At 46.8% G+C, this 27,027-nt stretch overlaps 1 protein-coding gene across 1 annotated transcript in view; it reads right to left on the bottom strand.

Moving 5' to 3' along the window:
• Window positions 1-27,027, bottom strand: part of LOC125943316 (uncharacterized) — a 56,106-nt gene that overhangs the window by 3,168 nt on the left and 25,911 nt on the right. The window lies entirely within an intron of this gene.

Raw genomic sequence — 27,027 nt, forward strand, 5'->3', positions numbered from 1 at the left:
AATGAATCTCAAGGATGGCACCAGTTTCGATAATTTTCCAAAATGTGGGGCAAAATGCATGGGTGGTCCAGTTACTTTTGTGCTTCAATGCATAAAAGAGTGTTCTATAAAAAAAAGTAAGTGAAATATCAGTGCATTTCCAGGGTGAGCTTGATGCCACATATCTCTAAACTGGTGCCACTGTGTAAATTGATTGTAAGTGGAGAAGCCTTGTATATTCACAAGCAAGAATTCGAAAATTTAATTATTTACATTGAAGTAATTATTTAGGAAGTTAATTAGTGACTTTTTAAAATTATTTGAATATGTATTTCAATTTTTCATGGAAGTAAAGTCTGCCTCTGAATAATCCACATCAAGGACTAAAATTATGTTATGTGCAACAGGGCCCGGCGCCAAGCTCGGGCTGGAGCTATCATCAAAGCCCTAGCTCATGTGCCTGGCATCACATTTGTTGATGCAGCCCAATATTCCCAAGGCACACCATTTTTGGCCGTTGCCACACGCGATGGAGTCCTACACCATGCCTCCGCATCACTACCCCCACTGCCAAGACGGCTGAAGAAGTGGCCATCGCCCTGGCCACTCTAGATCCCACCTGTCACACCATCGTGTGCGACTCCCGCTCAGCCGTCACTAACTTCAGCAAAGGTCGTATTTCTCCTCAAGCTCTTCGTATCCTCTGCCAGGCACCATACTGTAAAGACAGCATGATGTCCCTGACATGGACCCCTGCCCATGTGGGCCCTGTCCACCCACACCTCCCCGACCTCAACGAGGTCACCCACGCCATTGCGCGAGGCCTATTCAACCGCGCCGGAGACACCGGAGACGAGTTGGACAACAGGGACAATCTGACCACTTATAACGATCTTGTTAAGGCATTTTACCTCAGTCGCCGAACCTTCCTTCCACCTCACCCCAAGTTCAGCCGGGCGCAGCTGGCTACCACCCTGCGTCTGCTACAAACGTCCGGGCCTAAGCCTCCCTCATGGGAGGCTTAGGCCCGGCCATCATAAAGTGCTGGTTCTACAATAAAACAGGGTTGGTACAGGTTTCCAAGGCAAAAATTCAAGGATAATCCAGGACCTTTAACAGGTTTATCAAGGACTCAAAGCGGCACCAAAGTAGAATTTCCTTACTCTAACATTTCCAAAAATGACAGTTTATTGCACTTACAATAAATTAATGTATATCACAATTACAATAAAAATGTCTAGCCTTGATAACTTCTCAAGATCACAACACAAAATGAATGCTTACAACAGCGACTGAGATTTCTCCAGTATAGGCTGGGTAAAGTTCACCAAAAACGTTCAAAACATTTAGCATAGGGTTATTGCACTAAAATAAAAAGAAATAAATGTACATCCCAATGATGTTAATAATGTCTAGCCTTGAATACTTTGCAAGTTCACAGCTATACCAAAAACAAAAGTTCACAAAACACATGAATGCTTCCAACAGCTACTCTGACTTCTCCCGTATTAACTGGGCAAGTTTACCGTACATTTCCAAACCATTCAGTGTAGTCTTGCTAGACATCCATTATATTATAACAAATAGATGTATATTGCAATTTTGTAAAACATGTCTTGATCATTTCTCAAGTCCACAATATTAAAAGTTAACACAACGTACACTCACAACAGCTGCTCAGGCTTCTCAGTATTAGCTGGGCTGGTTCATCAAACAGTTCTAAAACATTCAGCATAGGTAATGTTATTGCACTTATCATAAATAATATAACAAACTTCCACCCAAAGGCACTGAGCATCAGTGGTAAAGTTGTTCCACTATAGATCTCTTTAGCTTCACTAGCTTCACCTCGTGCACAAGAGTGAAAGTGGGACAAGGCAGACCGACAGGCGAGGAGTGAAACGAACGATAGGGTGAGGAAAGCAGCGTAAACACTGCCAGCCGAGCCAGCACCGAAGCGCGGCACGGGTCCCTCGCTCCGTTCGCTGTTTGACGTGGTGAAGCCTTTTATTTTTTACTTGCAGTTCTGCAAAACGGAACCATGTGTGCTCGCGCTGACGTATTGCTTCTGAAATGGGGAGTTTGTCAGATCGATGCCTATCTACCACAGAAAGGAGGTTGCACTGTAGATATTAGAGTGCATTGCTCACGAAATTCAAGTATTTTCAAGGAAGGAAAAAAATTCCAGGACATTCAAGGGCCTTAAAAATTCACTTTTCAATTTCAAGGGTTTTTAAGGATTTCAAGGACCTGTACACCCTGAATAAAAGTTTATTCCTCCTCCTCCTTAAGGATGATCACCGCATAGCGATCTATGAGTTATAACAACCAGGTTTCAGTGATTCTATAAATTTGAAACTGTATCCAGGTTTTAAAGACCGGTTTTCAATGCACCATATCGCCAGAGCAAATACTACGATACTACTTGCAAGAACCCGAGCCCCAACAACATCCAAGGTAATTTTTTTTTTCGCGGGCGTACTGCGCAGATCTCGCAGAAAGAAATGGGAGTGCATAAGAAAGAGAGAGAGAGAAAATGAAAATGTTCAGACGTACGCGCGAGCCGCGCCATTAATCACGCATCGTCTGCTAGCTATCGACTCGCGAGGAACATGGAAGGAGACAAAGTCCAAGTCACGCGTGCTCTACAGCACACATGGCCAAAAAGTTCAGGCGGTATAGATGGAACAGAGATTCAGCGCTGATGGTGCATAGTGCAGCTTACTTACACATCAAATCGACAGTAATGACGATCGCGAAAGTCGAATTCAGACAATGGTGCCGGCGAATCTCACTGGCAATGCACGCCAACTCTTCAGCGATGCACGTGCCACGTGCGCGTGCCACTAGTGCGCGTGCTCCTGTATGCATACCTAAGGAGCACGTGCGTCACCTTGGCAACTCGAGAAAGGCTTTCGTAAATATGGCACACAACCATGGCCGTCATCCCTGGGAGTGGCCCCGAGGCGTCGTCCGTGCCAATGAGGAAGGCCGAAAAGAATAAAAGATGGCCGTCATTGCGGAGACCAGCCATGAGGTACGCAGCGTCAACCGAGCCAATGAGGAAGGCCGAAAAGAACAGAAAATGGTGGTCCCATGAAACACACTTTCTTCAAATGGCCGAAAACAGCTAAAGGGGTCCTGAACCACCTGGCTTGATGTAAAACTACGGCCCGCGGATAGCGTATGCCGCTGTGAACATTTGAGCCGAGCATTGCAGTCGAGTCGTGCGAGACGCGTGCAGCTCGCAAGCAGAGCGCGAAGCCGCCTTTCTCTCTAATGTTCTCTTTTAATGCGATAGCGTTAAGGGCTCCATCCGGTATGGTAAAACTTTATTGAGGTCCTTCCGAACACGCGTCAGCACGTAGCAGGCAGCTCTCATGTCGGTACAGAAAGGCCGAGCCTCTCTGCTGCGTCGCGGGCCCGATGGGAAGCCCATAGCTATGCTTCAAGATCGGGACTGCTTAGTGCAACCTCCCATTTGGATGACGTGATGCTGTTGCATAACGCGGGCCACCCCCAGAATGGAATGTATGTTGTTTAATGGCGCAAGGGCCAGTTATAGCCAAAGAGCGCCATGCCAGTGTTACTAAGTTTGCAGTGGAGCAATACATTCTGAGAAGCAGATGAGACGTGGCTGTGAAGGGGCCTAAAAATAATTGCTATAAAGTGCGTAAAATCTACATTTAATAAGATTGTCGGAATGACTAATGAGGTGTACTATGAACATGAATGCATTGCGAAAGAATGATACTGTCGAGGTACAATGCCAAGAGAGGACAGGGAGATGTTCTTCAAGAACAGCAGGACAACCTGTTCTAGCAAAACAGAACAGAGACACATCTTCTTCGTCGTCAGCCAAAACCTACTGACCCACTAGACGGAGTCCGTTAATGCCCCCATCATCGCTGTCGTCTGCCTAGAGTGCACGCGACATTTGTGCCTCCCGATGCTATACCAGAAATGTCACTTGTGGAAGTGAGGGTCTCTCGCATAGTCATTCGCTCACATACGGCTTCATGCGTACAACATGCACAAGTTCAGGACGGTGCGGGCGGCGCCTCATACAGTTGGGACTATCGGGGACGACCTCATAGGTGACATTGTAGGTGCGCTCCAGGCAGACAACAATACGATTAACAAAATATAACAGATGCAAGAATTGCCCAGAAGCACAAGTGCCTAAACAGAGCCCTTGAAACACAGGAGCCTGGAGGCATGTGCTATAAAAAGAAACTATCACAGCGGCATCCTCTGGAGAGAAGATGCGCTACGAATTTATTCGGCTAATAACGTTTAGCACAACATTGTTCAAGAAACCTTTGACTGCTTTGGTGCTAAAAAGCGGTTTTTCACCAATAAACATCATGGGATGAAGAGGGATATGATAGCGGTATGCTACAGGAAAATGTTTCCTTCTCTCCATTTCGGCTTCCCGACTCTCCAGCAGGAAGTGAAGGACGGTCAGCCTCTCACCACATCTAGCACAGGTTGGTGGTTCATCACCAGTCAGCAAAAAACTGTGGGTGCCGTAAGTGTGTCCTATTCTGAGACAACAGAATAGGACATCAATTCACCGTGTTTTATTGCAGAGGGCCAGTAACCTAACTGTGGATTAATCAAGTGAAGCTTATTATTTGTTTCAGTGTCCCACAAGCATTGCCAGTGGCTTCACAGCTTCTTCCGCAAGAAAGGTTTCAAATCTGTTGCAGAAACAACAGCTGTATGGTTAATAGCGTGTGATGTAACTGATGTGGCCATTTTGTCTGCTAGCACATCACCCTCAATGCTTCTATGGCCGGGCACCCAGCATATAATGACATGCTGGTTAGATGCATACGCTCTACACAGAACAGAATAGAGCTCAATGAGTACAAGATTTTTCTGTTTACAGGGTGACTTCAAAGCTTTTACAACAATTTGGGAGTCTGTAAATATGACTGATTTTTGAAGTTTTGATTTCCTGATATGCTTCACAGCCGACAATAGTGCATCGGCCTTAGCCGTAAAGGTAACTGTTTCCCGGTGTAGTACACTGGATTCCGAGAAGGACGGGCCAACGGCTGCTTAAGACGCCCCGTCACGTGACTTGGAAGCGTCTGTGTAAAACTCAGTGCTTGTGTACTTGGACTAGAGTTTAGGAAAATGCATTCTAATGTGTGCCTCTGGCACGTGTTTCGTGACCTCTACAATGTGTCACACTCTATGAGTTGCCACTGCCACGGCGGTAACAGTTTAGCTGGAACCATAGGACAGTGGTCAAGCAGCGCAACACCCATTTTCTCACTAAGATTCCTCACAAGCAAAGAGAACGGCTTTCTCGCTGCCGGTCGATTTTGGAAGAGTGACAGTGGTCATGTCGTTGGTGGTTGAATAAGAGGGCTGTTCAATGTTCATGTGTACTTTAAGAAAATATGTAAAACTACTATATGAACACTGCAGATGAAGTGACCGCTGATTCAACTACGTAGAGGCTCTGTATCGGACTTGTCCCGAAAGCACCAGTCGCGAGACAGATACACAGATGGTGAACGGGGTCTAGGATATTTAATGCACTTGGCGTTGCGGAATGATAAATTATAGCTCGGTAATCAAGGTATGAGCGGACAAGACTGTTGTACAAGTTCAGGAGGCATTTTCGGTCATTACCCCATCTTGTGCGCGACAGAATTTTTAAAAGGTTCATCGTCTTCAGACACTTTGCCTTCAATATTTCAGATAGGAGATAAAGGTAAGCTTAGAGTCTAGAATTATTCCCGGGAATTTGTGTTCACTACTCACGGATAGTTCCTCTTGATTGATCGTGAGATTTGGCACTGGTTTCATGCCTCTTTTGTTTAAGAAAAGTATGCACGTACTTTGCGTTTATTTTAAATCCATTTACATCCGCCCATTTAGACAATTTGTTTAATCCAAGCTGCACCTGTCATTCACAGATAGCAATGTTACATGACTTGAAACCTATCTGTACATCATCGACATACACAGAACAAAACATGCCGCGTGGAATGACTGTATACGAGGAGTTCATGTTTACTATAAAGAGTGTGCAACTAAGCACACCCCCTTGTGGCACGCCAGCCTCCTGGGTGAATGTTCTAGATACAGGGTTCGTACAGGTGTACAAGTAAAAAATTCAAGGATATTCCAGGACTTTCCAGGACCTGCCAATGGTTTTCAAGGACTCAAAGCAGCATCCAAAGTAGAATTTCTTTACTCTAACATTTCCAAATGACTTTTTATTGCACTTACAATAAATAAATGTATATCACAATTATAATAAAAATGTCTAGCCTTGATAACTTCTCAAGATCACAACACAAAATGAACGCTTACAACAGTGGCTGAGATTTCTCCAGTATAGGGTGGGTAAAAAGTTCACCAAAAATATTCAAACCAAAGAGAAATAAATGTATATCCCAATAATCTTAACGTCTAGCCTTGATCACTTTGCAAGTTCACAATACCAAAAAAAAAGTTCATAAAAATGCACCCAACAGACTGACTTCTCCAGTATTAACTGGGCAAGTTTACTGGACATTTCCAAACCATTCGGTGTAATCTTGCTACACATCCATTATAAAGATGTATATTGCAATTTTGCAAAACATGCCTTGTCTTGATTATTTCTCAAGTCCACAATATTAAAAGTTAACACAACGAACACTCACAACAGCTGCTCAGGCTTTTGCAGTATTAGCTGGGTTGGTTCATCAAACATTTCCAAAACATTCAGCATACCGTATTTTTCGGTGTATAAGACGCATTTTTCTTTTTCTTAATTTTCCGTCGGTGCGTCTTATAGAACGGTGCGACCTTTGTACGTTTTTTTTTTAATCTGCCGTCATAATCGAATCCGATGATAATTATGGCCACGTGAAGAGGGGCAGTTGATTGAATTGCTACGGGTTCTGTGCGCGCTATCGGGTTCTCGTGATCAAGTTCCAAAACGCCGTGCGAGAAGGATGGAGCAGCAACGCAAGCGGCGGTAGGCCGACCGTGAGTCGATCGACCCCGAAGTCGTCGCATCTGCACACAGCTGTCAAGATACGGCGCACGCCGCTGCGCAAACTACGCATTTGCTACGAGAGTACAGGCAGCCCCCCCCTCCCTCCCGGGCTGCCTTCCCGCTTTCCTCCCTTGCGCGCGAGTTGTCTCACCGTCGCATGCTTTCACTCGCACATACAGCATATTGCGCGCAGGGACGATGTTATCGCCCTTGGACTTTACACAAAACATCGCGGCAACCACAACAGCAGAAATGCGCCTGGAGTGGAAATATATGGCACCCATACGCTTGCGCGTGACCCGCATTCCTGGAGCAAAACGTCACTAACTTGTTTAAATCGCTTACTGAAAGAACAGGTGCATCTTATACACCGATGCAACTTGTATACCTTTTTTTCGGGAAAACTGCCGTTTTGAGGGGGGTGCGTCTTACACAAAGGTGCGACTTATTGACCGGAAAATACAGTTATGTTATTGCAAAGGCACTGAGCATCAGTTGTAAAGTTGCTGCACTATTGCTCTCTTTAGCTTCACTAGCTTCACTTCGTGCGCAAGAGTGAAAGTGGGAAGGCAAGCCGACGGGCGAAGAGTGAAACGAACGATAGGGTGAGGAAAGCAGTGTAAACACTGCCAGCTGAGCCAGCAGCGTTGCGCAGCATGGGTCTCTCGCTTCGTTCGCAGTTTTACGCGGCGAAGCCTTTCATTTTTTCTCGTGCAGTTCTGCAAAACGGAACCATGTGTGCTCGCCCCGGCGTATTGTTTCTGAAATGGGGAGTTTGTCAGATCGACGCCGATCTACCACAGAAAGGAGGTCCCGATGTTGATATCAGAGTGCACTGCTCATGAAATTCAAGGATTTTCAAGGAAGGAAAAAATTCCAGGACTTTGAAGGGCTTTGAAAACACACTTTTCAATTTCAAGGGTTTTCAAGGATTTCAAGGACCTGTACGCACCCTGTAGATAAAACATTGCCCACTCTTACGTGAAACGTGCGGTTAGACAAGTAGCTTTCGACTGCATTTAAAATATTTCCACAGACCCCCATCGCGGAAAGATCTCGCAGAATCCCGAAACGCCATGTCGTGTCGTACGCTTTCTCTAGATCTAGAAAAACCAAAAGTAAAAACTGCTTATGTATAAATGCATCTCTGATGTTTGCCTCGATGCGAACAAGGTGGTCTATTGTCGACCTACCTTCTCGGAAGCCACACTGGAAGGGTTCTAGTATTTTGTCATTTTCTAGGAAACAGATTAAGCGTTGGTTTATCATTTTTTCATACAGCTTGCACAGGCAGCTTGTTCGCACTATTGGCCTGTAGCTGCTGGCTAAGGACGGGTCCATGCCTTGTTTGGGTGTCGGGATGACTATGGCTTCTTTCTACGAGGAAGGAATACACCCAGCCGCCCACATGGCAGTAAAAAGAGACAAGAGTGTTTTCAGTGCTTCAGGATGTAGGTATTTAACCATTTCATACATAATACGATCGCCACCTGGCGCCGAGTTGTTGCAACAAGTGAGAGATGCCTTAAGTTCGGCTAAGCAAAATGGGCAATTGTAAGCCTCACTCGATGAAACTTTGCGATTAAGGGGCTGCCACTCTTCGCATTATTTGAACTTCAGGAATGTTTCTGTATGGTGCGATTCACTTGATACATATTCAAAGTGTTCGCCTAGACAATCCGCCTGGTCTTCCAGGCTATCACCTTGGCTACTTACTAAGGGTAGGAGGTGTGACTCCAGGCCTATTTATTTATTTACCCTATCCCAGACTTTCCTTTCATCGGTATAGGAATTTATGCAGGAGATGTACTTTTCCCAGCTCTCTCTCTTAGCACATCTACGCGTTCTCCTGCCCTGCAATTTTGCTCGTTTCAAATTAATAAGGTTTTCGGCTGTTGGAGAGTCACAAAGTAATCCCCAGAATTTGTTTTGCTTTTTACGTGCTTTTTAGCATTCGTCATTCCACCAAGGCAGGCAAGGCTTATTAGCCAGTGCATTAGTTTGTTCTATGCATTTTTTCAGCAGCGTCAACGATAAAGCATGTCATATACGCCACAGCATCGTCTATGTTAAAAGAGGCAATATCATTCTGGCTTAAATATGTTAATTCTCGGAAAAATTTGCAGTAAGCTAAGTCAACCTTCGATCGGGGAACGTGTGGCAAGCATCCATCTTGTTTTGTTAAGCATAGCATAATTGGGAAGTGGTCGCTTCCAAAAGGGTTCTTGAGAACTGATCACTCCAGGTACGGCATTAGTGTACTCGACACTATGCTTAAATCTATAGAGGAGTATGTGTTATGAGCCATACTGTAGTACATTGGCTTTTTCTTATTAAGTATACATGCTCCTGAGGAAAACAAAGTTTTCAATTAGGCGACCTCTCACATCACGATAATCTCCCCCCAAAGAATTGTGGGCACTTAAGTCTTCGACAACTATATATGGGACCGGAAGTTTATCTATGTAGTTTTCAAATTCAGTTGCAGTAAGATGATAATTGGGAGGGATGTATATAGTACTGATAGTGACAAGCTTGTCAAACAGCACCCCTCGGACAGCAACTGCCTAGAGGGGTGTACGAAGTTTTAATTCCCGGCAAGCAACACCTCTGTCGACCACGATAGCTACACCGCCTGATGACGCGATAGTGTCATCGCGGTCTTTCCAAAAAATGGCATATAGTTGGAGAAAATTTGTGTGTTTCAGGTGTGTTCCTTGAACACAAAGCACTTTTGGATTATTCCTGTGTAGGATTTCTTTATAGTCATCGAGATTGTGGAGACCTCTGACATTCCAGTGTAATATCTGTGTATCCATGTTGAATGTGGTTTTTGTGCTGTGTGTTTGAGAAAGACGAGTTATCTCACAGAGCCCTTTCCAGGTGCCGTGATGCGGTGTTTTTCTTGTTTGGAGCAATCGCGAGACTCTCGCTGCTCCTTAGGCACTGGTGGCGCCGTCTGGCCGGTTATTGTGTCCATGGCATCTTGCGAGGCGCTGGACATGCGCTCTTGCGAGTGGTTTCCTTGACGTGAGGGCCTCGTCTTGATGGACGAGACCCTTGAGGCCACCAGCCCGGAGGCCGATGGCCCCTTGTTCTGAGATGGCAGAGCAGCGCTAGCTGCAGCCGCAAAGGGGGTGGATGGCATCGCTGGCAGCTCACTGTGTGTGGGCCGGACAGCCGCTGGAAACTGTTGTGTCGCTGCCCCCTAACGCGCCACATTGGCAAAGGTGTTCTTGGGCAGGTATGATACCCGCCTAGGTGCCTTCTTGAATGATATGTTCGCTTTTACTTTGATTGTTAGTATTTCTTTTTCTCTTTTCCAGGTAGGGCACAACCCCGAGTATGCGGCGTGCTCCTCATCACAGTTCACACAGTGAAGAGAGTTTTCCCATGATTCAGAGAGATGTTCATTCACACTGCATTTTGCACAAGTCTGATGGCCTCGGCAGTTCTGTGAACTGTGGCCAAGTTTTTGGCATTTGAAGCAACGGAGAGGGTTGGGGATGTACGGCCTTACTCGGATTTTAACACAACCTGCCTCGATGGTTTCTGGCAGCACACTGGAACCGAATGTGCGTATTAGGTGCTCAGTGTCAATTTCTTTACCACCACGCTTCATTCTGATTCGTTTTACGTTGATTACATTTTGTTCTTTCCATTCTTCCCGAAGTTCAATCTCGGTCAACTCCATGAGATCATCGGAAACCACACTGCGGATGGTGTTCATGGTGCGGTGTGGGGTCATTGAAACTGGTATGTCCCTGAGAGACACTATTCCAGGCTAACCCCGCCTGCTTCAACATCACCAGCACCACCACCACTAGGTTACATAGTTTTTAATGTTGCTTTTTGTCATGAAGTTCCAAGAGAAGGTCGCCACTCACTAGTCTGGCTGCCTTATAGCCTGGGCCAATTGTCTGAGATAGCCATTTGGAAACGAGGAAAGGCAATATCATTCTCGTCTTTCCTGGTTTCTCACAGTGAATTACTTGATAGCGGGGGAAATTCTTAGTGTTACGGTCAAAAAATTAAAATACTTCTTCGGTGCACCCTCGTTTGTGAGGGCGATAGAGCCACGCACAGTTAAGCGTGGGAGGGTCCAACCCCCACGTGCTCAGGTATTTGGTTTTGCAATACACCAAACACCTGCTTATGCAGATGCCCCTGTGGGGGGGCCACCACCACAGCATGTGTTCGAAGTTAGCTAGGTCTGAGCATAGCTCGCAAACATTGGTCGACTGTATATCTGGATAGATTCTGTGACCTGGAGCAACCTGAGTGTTAACGCCTGTGGTCTGCCTGGTTTCCAATGCGGTGGAGGATATCGTCTCCGTCCCATGTAAAAATGTTTGTTAAGCTCGTTATATGAGGAAGGGGGAGGGTCCCGATTGTCCATAACCTCAGCGCTGCACCACCCAGTAGCAACGCGGTCAATGACTCATGCGCAGCCCTGTGGGATGACTCGTTGAGATTGGGCAGGAGGGCGCCTTCGATCTGCCGCATGTGTGCGGGGAACCAGATGATTGTGTGCGACTTGATGTCCTTGTCCCGCAGAATCCACAGGACCTGCTCCGAAATGGTGCCCTTGGCGAATGCTTGGATAGCCGTCCACGACTCGCCGTAGATCGTGGTCCTTCTGTCGTCTAGCAGGGTCAGGGCCATCGCCACCTGCTCCGCCACCTCAGCTAACTTCATCAGCATCGATCACGATTTTGCAATCGTGATCGATGCCCACCGCTACGAATGCCATCCCGTCGGGGTACCGGGCAGCATCAACAAAACAGCAATCCTGAGCCTTGTCCAGGAGAGCCTTGGCCCTAGCTCGTCTCTGACCCACATTGTGTTCGGTGGGTGTTGCGTGGAATCAGAGCGATGACGATGCGTTCCTGCTGTTCCCTAGGGAGACCGCAGAAGCTGAACTCGATTTTCACCGGAGGAACCTTTAGCTCCCGCAGGATGCTCCTACCCCCTTGGGTGGAGGACAGCCTGGCGTACAGGGCCCTCTCCTGCACTTCCGCAATCTCTTCCAGCGTGTTGTGCATGCTGAGACGCATCAGTCTTTCCGAGCTTGTATACATGGGGAGGCCGAGGGCCCTCTTGATAGTCTTCCTCATCAACGTGTTGAGCTTCTCCCTCTCCAACCTTTGCCAGCTGTGCATGGCCGCCACGTAGGTAAAATGACACATTACAAAGGCATGCACCAGTCTCACGAGACTGTCCTCTCAAAGACCCTGCTGCCATTTGGCAACTGTGTGTACGAGTCTGATGGCATTGTCCATTTTCTTGGCTAGTTAAGACACCATCAGGTTATTGGAGCCTTTCGATTCGATCGTCGTACCCCGGACCCAGAGGGAGTCCACCCTGGGGATGATACCGTCCTCACTTGTCTATAAAGTGACCCTGACCAGGCAGGCCTTTCGCGTGGCTAAGTTAGTGAAGGGGTTAGTGAAGCAAAATAGAATTTCTCAAAGTAAAATCCGTCAGAAAAATTGTAAAGTACGAATTAACCACAACCTACAGACGTGACAGCGTCGGATTGTAATTTTAATATACGAGAAAAAAGACTGATAAGCAGCCAGGGATCTCTGAGTGATATCGCATTCCACTCTAAGTGTCCTCTAAATTTTTTTCAACAGAAGCCTGCTCCTCAAACTTTTCTGGACACTTTATGTCGTAATATAGCAGACTCCCATATGCAGCTGCTATTGGCCCATAGCTGAAATCAATCAAGAAGGGTTCGGATCAGTGCGGTTCTTCCTACTGTTACTGCGTATATTTATTGACGAAGTTTATTAAACAGGCTGTAGTAATCAAAAATGTGCTTTTGAATTTCGATAAAATTACATATTTCTGGAAGACGCCGACTATCGCCTGCTCACCCTCAGCCACGGGCGTAGGAATTAAACTTTGGCCACTCTGCTTATCGGTGTCATAGCCGTTGGCTATCGTTAATTTCGATTTATTCTGAACACTGATCTATCCCTGAACCACGCGAAACTTAAGGTCAGACCACACGCACGCTTGCTAGCGTGCGCTCACTCCTGGCCGCTCCTGGTTAGACCCCTTGGCAGACTTATTGATAGCACTTCAAAATGCGCAAGCTGGAGGTGGTTACTATCCATTGGTCAAGCCAGTGCAGGATCACGTAGCACGGTCAGACCAGAGCATTTGAGCGTGAGAACGCACTCAAGCCCTGTCGTGCATAAAGCGAACGCTGCGCACATGCACTACAGTTGCATGTAGCTACTATACGTAGCATAGATACTACGGCCACAGCGGGGTGCCGCGACTAGTCCACTGGATAAGCGCGCTGCGGCTCACTGAGGACAACCGCATTTGGCATATACACTTAATTTTGTGATTGCAATCCGAGAGCAGTATTTCTGGGGCTGAACAATATCCAACATTATATTGATGCCACCGCCTTCAAACGTGAGCAACAGAATGACCCTTATATTCGAGCTATTCTTGACGCCGCTCGGTCACCTGCACGCGGCCCACCTTTCATTATTTTTGAAGATTTATTGCATAAGAAGAATTATTCTGCTGAAGGCGCTCCACTTCTGTTCGTAGTTCCCCAGATGTTGAGGCCTATGATACTTCACGCCATGCACGATGACATCACGTCAGGCCACCTTGGCTTTGCTCGGACACTTCACAAACTGTGCCAGCGTTTCTATTGGCCCAAGCTCTGGAAGACAGTAAAGCAATACGTTTCCAGCTGCCATAAGCAGCTGACGACGCCTCCTGCGGGTGCCTTGCAGCCAGTTAAACCACCAGCCGTGCCATTTGAAAAAGTTGGTGTCGACTTGCTAGGCCCCTTCCCCAAGACTACTTCCGGTCATCGCTGGATTATTGAGTGTGTGGACTATTTGACCCAGTACACTGAGACGGCGGCGCTCGCTTCGGCTACAGCAGCAGATGTTTCATCATTACTGCTGTACTCCGTCATTCTCCGCTATGGTGCTCCACGTGTTGTGATTAGTGATCGTGGACGGCAGTTTACGGCAGACGTTGTTCAAGAACTGCTACGTCTTTATGGATCTGATTACCGCATTCGACCCCTTACCATCCGCAAACAAACGGACTCACTGAGCACACAAATCGTATGCTGACCAACATGCTTGCCATGTATGTCTCCACCGGTCACAAAAATTGGGATTCAATCTTGCCATTTGTTACGTATGCTTACAATACTGCCAAGCACGAAGTAACCGGCTATACATACGCCTTTCTTTCTTCTCTATGCTCGCAACCCCCAAAGCTTTATCGACACCATCCTTCCCTGGTCCCCACATGAAGACTACTCATTAGGCCAGACTTTACGCCGTGCTGAAGTGCGTCGACTGGCCCGCCTCAGGACTCACTCCTCTCAAGATCGTGCCAAGACTCGTTATGACGCTCGACATATGCTCGTCAAATATGCTCCTAGGGAGTTTGTTTGGCTTTGGACACCTGTGAAGAAAAAGGGGCTTTGCACAAGTTTCTGTCTCGATACACTGGCCCATACGTCATACTGAAACGACTGAGTGACGTGACCTACGTCATCGCGAGAGTGACTTCGCACAACCAACGGTCACATAACACGCAAGTCGTGCACGTCGCCTGACTCAAACTGCACCACCAACGGGCTATGTAACTCGCTCGGAGAACTTTGTCTGCCCCCAGAGAAATTGTCACACTGCACGGCGCAGCCGAAGGAGAGGAAGTAGAAGTGTGCGTGAGGAGCTGGCTGCTACCTGATGGGCTTGGATGACCGTCCTGTCCCTTGTGCTACGCTAACCAACCATCATTCTTGTAAAAACTACATTGCAGACTTGGACACCTTTTTCAAGGAACGTGAACATTTTCTGGAGTTACAATACGTGTCTAAGTCCGAGTGGCTAATGAGGGAAATGTACCGAGAGGAGATTCACCAGATGTTGGCCGACAAACTGAAATGGCTCGATAGCGATGGCCACTTCGGATGCTGATGCCAGGGAATAACCTAATACAATTTTTAAGCTTTTCACTGGCCCTGTCAAGAACACCTTCCGTAGCTTCAGCAACAATGAAGCACTTCACAACATAGAGAACACAAATCCGAGCATCGCGGCATTGAGTATAACCACAATCGTTTGAGAAAGGTGTTTGTACGTGACTGCATAGTGCTTCTCTCCAGCGTGCACATTGAGAGAGGTTTCAGTGTGGCTGCCATACATGTTTTCACAAGAAAAGGAGGGAATATCTCTGAATAAAATTTTGAAAAGGAATACTTAGTGAAGTTAACGTCTGAAGAGTTGCAGTGGACGTGTTGAAACAGCCAGGCCAGCTCGTTCTTTTTATTGTATTTTTACAATGTTAATAAAAGTAGGTAGGAAAGTTACACTTAAATAATTGTTTACTTTTAATTAATTGATCAATTACATTCCTGGGGCAGTAATTAGTAACATAACAATTAACTTCCATGTTTTAAAGTAATTGTAATTGGTTACTATTTTTCTGTAACATGTAGGCGCCGTTGAAGTGCCTTCTTGCGGTCGCCTTGGCGCACCTTGTTGTCTCTACGGTAGCGCACGTGCTCCTCTTGTATGCGGCGCTCAGTCGCGCTGCGCCATGGAGGAAGGAAAAAAACACCAGCCCTTCCACTGTTGAGAAAATGGGGGGTAAGCGAACCTTGTCATGTGTGTACCTGACCTACTACTTTTCCTTCCCTTTCCTACTACTTTTCACTCCATTTCTTACTACTTTTCCTTTTTTTTCGTACTACTCGTCCTTCCCTTTCCTTCTACTTTGCCTTCCCTTTCGTGCAACTTTTCCTTCCATTCCGTTGTACGATTCTCTGCTTGTCGGCATGGCTAGTAGCATTCGCCTGCCATTGCCGCTTATGATTCTCTGAAATTAAATTGCTTCAAAGTCACGTAAAACAATGAATGGATCATAGTCCTGTAAAAGCGTCCTCCCCATTACGACAACAGAAGAGAACGCTGGAATGATGAGCGGCAACAGGGCCAGCTGTGGAAGAAGACTATAAACGTGGGAGCAGTGGCACGAGCAAAACCCAAGGGGCGCCAATGAGCCAGCTGCAGCAGAAGACAACGACGCTAGAGCCAATGCTGATGATGACACCGCATACCGTTACACCGGCCCCGACACAAGTGAGCCTATAAAGCTTCGCATAAAAATTAGGAGGGAGCGCCATGTGACAATCTTGAAGCCTAATAAACAAAAAAATCAGTTTTGACCAAAAGGCGAAGCATCAATGGTGATAGCAAACTTACTAGTAGAGAGCTATACGGAGTAAGGATAGTAGTTTTATCAGCTGCACAAACTTGCGACACATTCACTTACTAACTGAATTGACAAGCATGGTGTCAGCGTGCATAAGCAAATATAAATGGATCACACTCGATGACCGCAGACAACAACTGTAAGAACGCTGGCGTGAGCAAGCACAGCAGCAGCAGTGAGTGAAAGTTTGTGAGGTCGATCGCTTCAATGGAAACTGAGCGGCGAAAGCACAGCGCATACTTGTACAACCCACGAAACACAAAACCTCTTAAAAAACATCTTGAAATGGCTACAAACAGTTATAGACGTCTTGGTCTACGACAAGACTGCAAATATAATTTCTTATAAACGTAGCCTACGCACCTAGTATTGTGAGCAAAATATTCATCCTTCATCTTCTTCACCTGTACATAATCATCATCACGGTGCGCGTCGTCTTCGTTCAGCGCGTGGCTCAGCCGAATAAAGGCGACGAGACGACAGCTGTGCTGCTGCCTTACAAAGTGTTCTATCTGCGGTAACAACTCCCTACTACTGTTACCCGAGTCTAGGTTGTTAAACGCATTCAGAATGTCTAACTCAAGACCTTTTTTAGATGTTTTGTCTAAAAGTGCATAAAATGCCGAAGGCATGATAAGTTTACAGCTACCGTCGGCGTTAACGAACAAAAGATGCCACAGATATACGAACTCATAAGAAGGAACAAAACAAGCTGGCTTCATTGTTGAATAATTTCACACCGGAACTTCAGCAATCAAACGTGTATTATCGTTTTCAACTCAGTGCGCACACAAGAGGCCTGGAAACCACTAGTCCACGCTCGTGCAATATGCAGGAGCTGACAGTGGGAGCAGAACTCCACTGTCAAAGTGATCGGTGTCACAGAGCAGCCACCGCGGTGCGATCACTTTGGCGGTACTCAAGTAGACAGGCTCTAAATTTGTGAGGCATCCCATTCCGTGCTGGCAACACTGGGAGGCAGAAAGGCAGGAAGTTTGAAAAAGCGGTCGCTGGCGTACACATTGTCTCGTTCGTGGGTTCGTATGTTGTGCTAGTTGTGTGCTGTTCTAAGCTGTTCTATACTGTAGAGAGTTCTAGATTAGGGGGACGCAAGCGTAGGGGGGCCCCTAAGCTTGCATCCCCCTAATCTAAAACTCAGTGCCTGTGACAACATGTCACAAACGTGGGAGTGGTTAGGAGATTCGCGGAAAATATGCAGTGTTGTCTTCAGCATTCGAAAACACTTTCGGATATCTGTGATGGAGCACGCCGCACAGAGAACTAGGTTGAGGGAGTGGCTGGTGCAATGCATGTATAGTGCGGCTGGATATTTCTGGCGAACAGCAGCTTGCACTCCATTCGTTTTACCAGCCATCGAGCTGGCACCATCATAACCTTGGCCACGAAGGTGATGCATGTTTATTCCAAGGTCTAGCAGAAATTGCATAATGGTGTCGGCGAGGGCCCAGCCATCTTGGTCCTGAATTGGCACCAAAACCTAAAAAACACTTCTTCGATGTTGTTGGCATCCTTGTTTAGGTACCTTGCACAAACAGAAAGCTGTTCGATTCCAGCAATATACGTCGTTTTGTCAGCAAGTACAGAGAAGCAGCCTGCAGCGTTTACTTTTGCAGCTAGGCTTTCTTTGACAATTTCACCACAAATTTATATAATTTGGTTTTGTACATCTCGGGTTTAAATATGAAGCATTACTGGGGAAACGTTCCAAATGGTTCTTCAGATCTATGTCTGCTCGCATGCGAAGAACCGCTCCGATAATAACAGTATTTTGAGCGGGAGCTTTGCTTAAATCCATAGGACCATTGCCGCTATGGCCTTGGAGAGCCAGACCTGTCGCCTGCAAAAAAGAGCTGTCTCAATAATAGGCCGTTAACTTTCTTCTGGTTTCTCTTATTTTACTTCGCCTGCCCTGGTTCAGCTGATCGGTCACATTCGACACTTCTTCGAAATGTTTGGAGAAAATGATCAGCTGCCAGCTGACAGTCATGGCGATAATTATTATTTAGTATTTTTGTGCATGTGGAAGATTTCGAGCACGTGCTTCCCTTTCTGGATAGGCTTAGACACGAGGGCTCCAGTGGGCGCATGTTGGCCCAAGTTAATAAGAACATTACACGGAAAAATTTAATTGAAAATTTAAATTGAAAATCTTTAGCACGCCTTTGGAAATGTCAGTGCACCTTTCGTGTCAAGAGTTCATGAGAACTTTATACCCACAAAGTTTCGGAATTGAAATCCATGCGTTCTGCAGATTCTGCGGCCACCGCGAGATGCCGCGGCTCCCTGCGTTATGCGACTCCAGGAGCATGGGCATTTCACGAAATCCAGCCCAAGTTCGCAATGTTTGCACCAAAATGTCTTTTCGAGCGTGAAAAAAAAATGTAAACAAAATCCAGAATGATTCCCGGTGCCGGTGGTTGTTTTGGTAGACGGTGCATGGCAGCACCAAAAAATTTCGGGGAGGGGCTGAAGCCCGGTCAGCCCCCCCTGCTACACCACTGTCTGGCAGTGCAATCACAACTGCTTGTCATTTATTAATGAATAACTGTGATTCGCCTCATTTGTAATCGCATATCTGTCTTTCAACTGACCTGATACTCTCTTATTTTGTTTGCTGAGCACGAGGTCGCGGGATCGAATCCCAGCCACGGCGGCCTCATTTCGAAGGGGGCAAAATGCGAAAACACCCGTGTACTTAGATTTAGGTGCACGTTAAAGAACCCTAGGTGGTCCAAATTTCCAGAGTCCTCCACTACGGCGTGCCTCATAATCAGATTGTGGTTTTGGCACGTAAAACCCCATAATTAACTCTCTTATTTTGTTCTTTTCACTGTATAGACGGCTGCGCATCTTGTCTCTTGGCACTAGCTGAATGGTGGGACCTCATCATTATGATCAGTGTAAGCCAATGTACTTTATCCTCTCTGATCTTCACAGTGTTTTGTATAGGAGTTAAGACTAGGAAGCACTTCACATAAAATATCTAGCATTTAGCAAACAAGCATTTTTTTTAATTGTTTGCACTTGTCCCTAATCAGCTGCCACTATTAATCTGTCTTAGCACCAGTGTACACAGTTTACTTCTACTACTACTGAGTTTCCTTAAGCCTTCCAAAACTTAACTGTAGGTAGCCAATACTATGTAAGAACTCACAAATTACCTCTGTTGTTTCATCATTCACCAGTATTTCATACACGAGGGAAATTTTGCAACAAAAGTGTACATTGCACCTCGCTTCCCAGAAATGCGTTCAAGCCAGTATGTGATGAGTTCTCTATTCTAAAAAGGTTTTCTGTGTTAGTTTCTTTACAGGAATTTACTGTACAGCATCAGCAAGGAGCCTAGTTTCAGATCTTTGTGTGTGCAGCAGGATGTATGCTTTGCTGCTTGGATTGATAAAACATCAGCCGAGGCTTCCATACAAGAACAAACTTCAATTTGGCTCTACCACCATCAGCACTTAGCTGGCACCTGCCGAATAAATCATCGCAGGTAGGATGTGCAGAGTGTTATTTAACCATACTCTGAGGGGATCGCACAATGCTGTGTGGTGGCGCATGTGTCTGAGATTGTGTTGTCACATGTGTGTGTAGAACAGGCATGATGTTGCGGGTTCCAGCAGTGTGCCGAGCTGCTTTGCAAAAATTTGTAACAACTCTAATTTTACCTGTGCTGTTTTTGTCATCTATTTCAATAATATCAATCAAAGGTGTTATCAAAACTTAGCAACTTATTTTTCTTGGTCCTCTCACTAGGCTGCCTTGTTTCACCTTTCGCTAGGTGGACCATTACTTGAATACTAATTTTTGTGTGTAGTGGCTTATCAACTGCTAATCAATGCAGATGCTCAGAATTACCTAAGGCTATAGATGCACTGATGAACTTGCAACCTCTACAAATCATGTTGCACTTTCTGGTGCAGCCAGTATGTTAACACTTCTAAGACAGGGGGCAATGTTTTCGTTTGATCACATGATGAGATACTTTCAATTTTGGATGAGGTATCATCCAAGGTGACGTGTTATTGGTATGAAGTATTGCCCAAAACCAATTAAGGTCTGATAAAACTTAATCAACAAAGGTGATTGACCCAACCCCAGAAGCATTGCATTGTGATACTTTATCACCAGTCCTTTGTGTGCTACCTGCTTAGCCTGTACTATGTCATGTTTAGGTATGAAAAAAAGGTAACAGCTAGACAGTGCAAAATGCCAAACTTGCTTTTGGTTTGATATAAAATGCGATTTAACTGTTTAATCAAGATAGCAGATCATTTACCTGCAGAATGGTCAACTGTTTTAAACTGATTATATTTTGCAGAGGCTCTCAGACTTGTCTGACACGTTGATAAGTGCCTTTTAAGCCACGAAACACCATACATTAATTTGACAGCACTTCTCTGTCCGACTCTGCTCTACATTTTAATAACTATGTGCCAGGAAATATACTAGTTATTTTAAGCATCACATACATACCTTAAGAGCCCAGTACTTCAAGAAAAAGGAGGGATTAAATTTGTTTTTAATGTGAGTCAAACTTCTTGCTTTGCACATATTTTTATTTGAAGTTCCGATTAGCACATTCTCATTTCCTCTTTTGCTTTTTTTTTCCTTGTCTGTGCAGGTTTTGCTTGCCTGTGTCTACAAAGACCGTTACGCGTGACCTGGAACAGAAAGCATTTGTGGGCAGCCAGTGTTCTCCTACAAAGACTGGCCTGCTCTGGCGGCGGACGGAATCATCTTCAAGATCTCTGTATGGCCACCTTTGCTGCTATTTGTCACCCTTGTTAGTTACACGTTCTGAATCTTTTCTCATTTATTAGGTAATAAACTTGTAGGGACAGGCGAATAGTGAAATTGAGGCTCGAAGTCAATTCAAAGCGAATAGTGATTTGGTCGAATAATTTCGAATCAAATAGTTCGAATAGTATGTATCACATATAACAGTAAAACCTAGTTAATTTGAATTTCACGGGACCGAAAAAAAATGTCCAAATTAACCGAATCCCGAATTATCAGGGTATCCAGAAAACAATAAGCAAATGCTTCCTACGTCAGCATGATTTTATAAGTGTAATGGATGAGCAGATCATTTTGCTATTTTGCACAAAAGCAGTACGGAAGCAGCAATTCTCGTCATCTCGTGACTGATTGGCTCTCGCAGCGGCGATCGAGGCCTCGTGACTTCCTTCGCAGCACGGCCGCGGCGCGCGCCATGATTTGCGACACGCTTTGCACTACCGCGCGCACATCCCGATTATTTTTCGCCAGTAAGCTGACCACCAACAGATCGCACATCCATCGCGATGTAGCCGGTGCTCTTCATCCTCAACAGCTTTGCACCGAGTCAAACCGAAACTGTTTGTCGCAACCTTAGCCGCTATCGATGTGATTATGAACAGCGACTTTCTACGCAAGCGGCAAAAACGTGAGTGGCAATGCGTCATGCCGCGTGCGGCAAAAGCGGCAGGAATCTGGGGTTTTACAGCGTGCCGCCTGAAATGGGTCTCCCTTTTCTGTGGCAAGTGCCGCGTGCTGCGAGATGAAGAACCAATCAAGAGCGACGAGGGTGACGTCACGGAGCCATGGCAAACGGACAGCCGACCAAGAATCTATCCTCGCCGTTCCCTCACGTCGTGCCGCCGCTCCGGCCAGGCCCGCCTAGTTGCAGCCATTGTCTACCTCCTTGCTCCTGCCAAGTAAGCGCCATGCCGGGATTGAATTGGGCCGAAGTCGAAGCTGCCACTGTCACAAGCTTCAGCACAGAGTTTCTGCAAACCGAGCTCATTCGCCGTGGAATCGATGCTACCGGGTCAAGAGACGACCTGATTAACGTTTTACAGCGTGCCTGGAGGAAGCTCATGCAGCGATTCCGAAACAAGCACCGAGACCGGCCCTGGCGCCAGTTTCCTCGACCAGAGTGCAGTTCACTGCCTCGCCCCTTACTCCGACGGTTTGTCAAGCAATTGGTGCAACCTCGCAAGTGTATGCGCCCACCTCGTACGTCCTGCCGCCACCGGGTCCTACCCCCCCACGCTGCCACTTGTTTGCGAAGCAGCAGCCAGCCACAGCTTCAATATTACTTCATGCAGCAGCCCCTGCGCTGCACACAAGCCATTTGGAAGACGTACATGGCTCCCATTTGGAGTGTTCATTCTTTGAACATGCACTCAGGCTCCTACGACGCCTTCCCGGACACAGGGTCCAAGATAACTATAGTGACCAAGTCTGCAATCAAGAATCTTCCATTGATGCCCTGGACACGTGAGCCCTTAGCCGTTGTTGGTGGATCAATTGTGCATCCCGAAGGCACGGTCTACCTGAAGATTAAAGTGGGCCCCATAACAGCTCTAGAGGAAGCCGCTGTGATCAGCAGTAATGTCTTGCCGGTGATACTGGGTGAATATTGGTTTCATGCCAACAATACAAGACTTGTGTTCGAACCTCCAAATCCAGCCGAAATCCACCATCTGGCATCTGGTACAGTAACACAGGCGCACCAGAAGCTGTATCCACGTGCCTTATGTGCAGTAATTCTTCAGCAGTCTTTCCTAGCTCAATGTACTGAAGTGCCATGTTCAGGTGGTCTCCAGGAAGCACCTCTCCCAGGAATTGAGCCCCTTTGGAAGCCTTTGTGCAAAAGCCTGCCAGAACAAGCCACTGTTGCTCCAGAAGGTACAGTAGCCATAACAATTCATCCTGACCTTCCTCCTGCTTTTGTTGGAAAGGACCTAACAGAGATGCAGCAAGTAGCTCTGGCTACGGCCCTTTCAGATCATCATCTCACATATACTCGTGATGAGGACGACATCGGCCATTTCCAAGGTGTGGAACATTGCATAATAGACTTAGTGCCCGATGCCGTGCCATACAGATGAAGTCCATGTCGACTTGTCTGTCTTGTTGCATTGCTAGTGCTGTACTTTTTCTTCTCCAGTTGTGTAAGCCGTAACGGCTCAATATCTGTCCTCCAAAAGGCCTCCCTAGAAAATCGGCCATCATTGCTAACTAAGTTAGAAGAAGCAGCATTCGCTGTAAACACTACACTCATTACAAGCACTGGCTTCAGTCCATTTGAGCTACTCGACGGCTACATCCCAAGGCTACCAGCGGTATGCTACCGGCTAGTGAGCAACTCCTCGCTCAAAGATCGTCTTCTGGGTGTCCAAGCACATCGTGCTGAGGCCATGGCTAACTGTGAAAAAGCTCAAGATTGCAAGAAGTACATCTATGACAGAATGCATCGTCTGCATACATTCAGTGTTGGTGATTTTGTGTAGATCCATCGCCAACAACCTGTGCTTCAAGGGCTTGAGAAACTGTCCCCTCGCTTCAGAGGCATCTATCGTCTAGCAGAATATCTTACACCTGCCACATTTAGGGCCATCCAGGTTTCAAGTCCGTCCACCAGGCAATCTGCTCAGCCAAGAACAGTGCACGTTTCGCAACTGAAACCTTAGGTGCCGCCACTGCCTGGTGAAGTGCCTAGAAGACACAGCGTCAACTTTGTCTTTGTCCTCTGAACAAGATTCGCCTTCGTGCCCTCAGCAGTGTGAACCGCCCAGCCGGCAGCAATCAACCGGCAGTGTGTCACGTAGCTCCGCAACTGCATCTGCTTTGCGCTGAACGATCAGTGCCCAGTCAGACAGCGCACACTGCCCACCCATCTCAGGACTATGAAGTGGACTTTTGAAAGTGCCGTGCTTGTGCCCCTTGCAATTTCTTTAGAGTTTGTCATTGCTTGATTTTAGCTTTAATCCATGTAGAACATTTATTGCCTTGCCTTGTCTGTTGCTAGTTGCCTATCATATGCCTGTTTTCCTGCCTCGCCTATTCATGCCTAGTATTGCCATACATTGCCTGTTGTCTATGTCTAGCGTTTTCTCCCCTTTGCCTAGCCTTAGTTCACACTTGTAATCAAAGGGGACTTTGATCATAAAAGTGGGGCCGGATGTGAGGTACCTCCGAGACTCCCACGGCCACTTCGCCAGCCGCCCGACAGATGGCAGCACTTGTCTGGCATTCTCCCCTGTTCTTCCCGCCTTTTGCTTGCAGAGGAGAGCTGAGTGAGTGTCTGCCCCACTGCCATGTAGACCTGTTCTCTTGAGTTGCGCTCGCGTGCGCTAGCCCTTGTATTTAGTATGCCTTACCAACATTAATAAAGATGTCGACCTGCGTCGACGTTACTGCCTTCGTGCCAAGCCTCAAGCATCTCGCCTCAGCCTCGCTCTCACACCAATAGTGCGCGAGATCATATCGCACTGCTGCGCGGCAAGACGCGATTGCCACGGTAGACTTCACGGCAAGGCGCTGACGCGCGGCAACTTGCCGTTCGCGGCATGACGTGCGCGTTTTTGCCGCTAGCGTGGGCGTACCCTACCGACGCACGCACCGAGTAAGAACGAAACTACTGTTCGCTGCAACAAGTGCCGACAAAATCGCGGTCGCTATCTATGCAATCATGGATGGCCACTACGCAGCTTTTTAGGCACGCGGCCGACGTGCATATTGAGTCAAAGCGAAACTACTTTTTGCCGCAACCGCTGCGAAAGAAACCACGGCAGCTATCGACACAATCATGGATGGCGACTACGAAATCCCGCGGCCAACGCGTTGTTACGCGCGGCGGTAAACGCATAAAGGCACAAATAGCCACGAAGCGTTCCGTCGTTGCTGTCATTCACGTACGATTTTCGCTGATGACTATGGTGATGCGGACTCCGCCGCTTCGTTTCGGCTGTACACTAGCGCCGTTTCTGCTGTTTTGCGTTGCACATTTCCGGCTCTTTAATGCAAAAACGTATATAGCCTTCGAGATTTATGGTTGATGTATGGCAGCCATGACGGGAAGCATAGCCTCCGAGATGTGTACCGGCCGTCCGTGGCTTTTGGCTGCCTATTCGGGAGCGCCGAATAACTTGAAAATATCGAATACCTGAATTCGAATCGAAGCGAATAACGAATATACAATTATTCGATCGAATATTCGCCTATTCCTATAATAAAGTTATAAATGGCATTATTTATAAAATAAAGTAATAAATGGCGGACCTGCTCCATGAATGCATCTCTCCAGCTCTCAAACACTAAGCACGAGTGTACTAACGCGCCAGCTGTGGACGAAGACGACGACGCTCGAACGCAATCATATGGTTTGCATGAATGCGTGTTCTGCAAGCGTGGCATTATAGCCTAGTGGTTGCGACGCTCACTTTGGGATCGGGTGTACGCGGGTTTGAATCCCGCCTCGGCAAGAAAGTTTATTTTCTTTCTTGGTAGTTTCTTGATACGAACCAAAAATTACGGCTGGCTTAAACAGCTTCGCTGTTAAAATCTTCAGTTCTTGTCAAGATGTCTGTTAGCCAACCTTTAGCATAATGTTGCAGGGCTTACTGAAGTACTTTTAGACGTCCACAAAAAAATGTCTTCGTCAAGACGTACAAAATGTCTTGATCAAGACAGCTACTAGACTTTAGAATTAGCCATTCAAGACATCTTTTAGACATCAAATAGCAGCTTCCGTGTTTCGTTGGAAAGGTCAAAGCCGTGTGGAAATCGCTTTCAAGATACGGTGCACGCGACAGCTCATAGCCGCACAATGTACAAGTACACAGTTGCTGGCAGAGTAGAAGCCACACCCCCTCCTGTGCTGCCTTCCTCCTTTCACGTGGGAGATTGAGCCGCCAGTTCCCCTTGCGCCCGGTCGCAAGATACGCATTTGGTGCCGCAGCTAAACGTCGCCTCCCCTCCCTCCCATCCCCCAACGGCCTTTCACACGACGGAAGACTGCTCGTTTGCTTTACGCCGTGTGTTTGCTCTCTGTGAAAGCGCGTGCGTCCCTTGTGCACTTTCACTCACACATACAGCATACGTCACGCCGTGACCATTTTATCGTCCTTGGACTTTATACAGAACCTCACAGCGATGGCGACGACGGCAGAAATCCGCTTGGAGTGTCCATATAATTGCTATCGCAATAAAATTTTAGAGGAATGGGATGATGGGAAATAGGCCCGGACATGATAGGCAAGTGGTAGATTTAGTTGGCTTGCTTTGGTTGCTTGTGCTGCAAGGGTTTCGCAATATGCACACATAGTAGGCGTGGCAAACACACGCCGAGGTTGCATGAAGAAATTCAAGTGTGTGAACCAGTTGAGTCTGTATTAGGTCATTCAGGTAACGCACCAAACCACCATGCAGCTCGCCGCTTGAGCAGCAGACAGGCGCCAAGGCTGTAGTGAACGAAGGTGACAGGGTAACCGGCATTGTGCCCAAACACCCGCGAGGGCGACCTCAAGCATGACTGGCCACGTTTCGGAGTGGTTTCAGGGAAACGAGGAAACCTTTTGCCCTGCAAACGTGTGAAGGCAACTAAGCCACCCTTCCGAGTGATTCATCGTATTTGAGGGCATCGTCTCGGAAACAATGGTATTTTTCACTCCTACAAACATGTGCAGGCGATCAATCGAGCGTCCAGGGTCCGCATCGACTGCTTTCCCGTTTGAAAAAACTTTTTCCATCTTGTGTCCAACAATGAACTGGCGCACCAGGGACCCCCGACCGTATTTAAGGCCATGCCAGCCCATTGTCGCAGAAGGTTTTGCATGAAGAAGGTGAAGGTTTTACACAGCTGCAGATGATACCACGAGCCCGATTCGACAAAACCCCTACCGTGTAGCTTCAAAGGAACGTGAAGAGATTCAAAAGCAAGTGAAGAAGATGCTCGAGGATGACATGATACAGCC

The sequence above is a fragment of the Dermacentor silvarum genome, chromosome 1 (genome assembly GCF_013339745.2).
Source record: "Dermacentor silvarum isolate Dsil-2018 chromosome 1, BIME_Dsil_1.4, whole genome shotgun sequence".
In the NCBI taxonomy this organism is placed as follows: Eukaryota; Metazoa; Arthropoda; class Arachnida; order Ixodida; family Ixodidae; genus Dermacentor; species Dermacentor silvarum.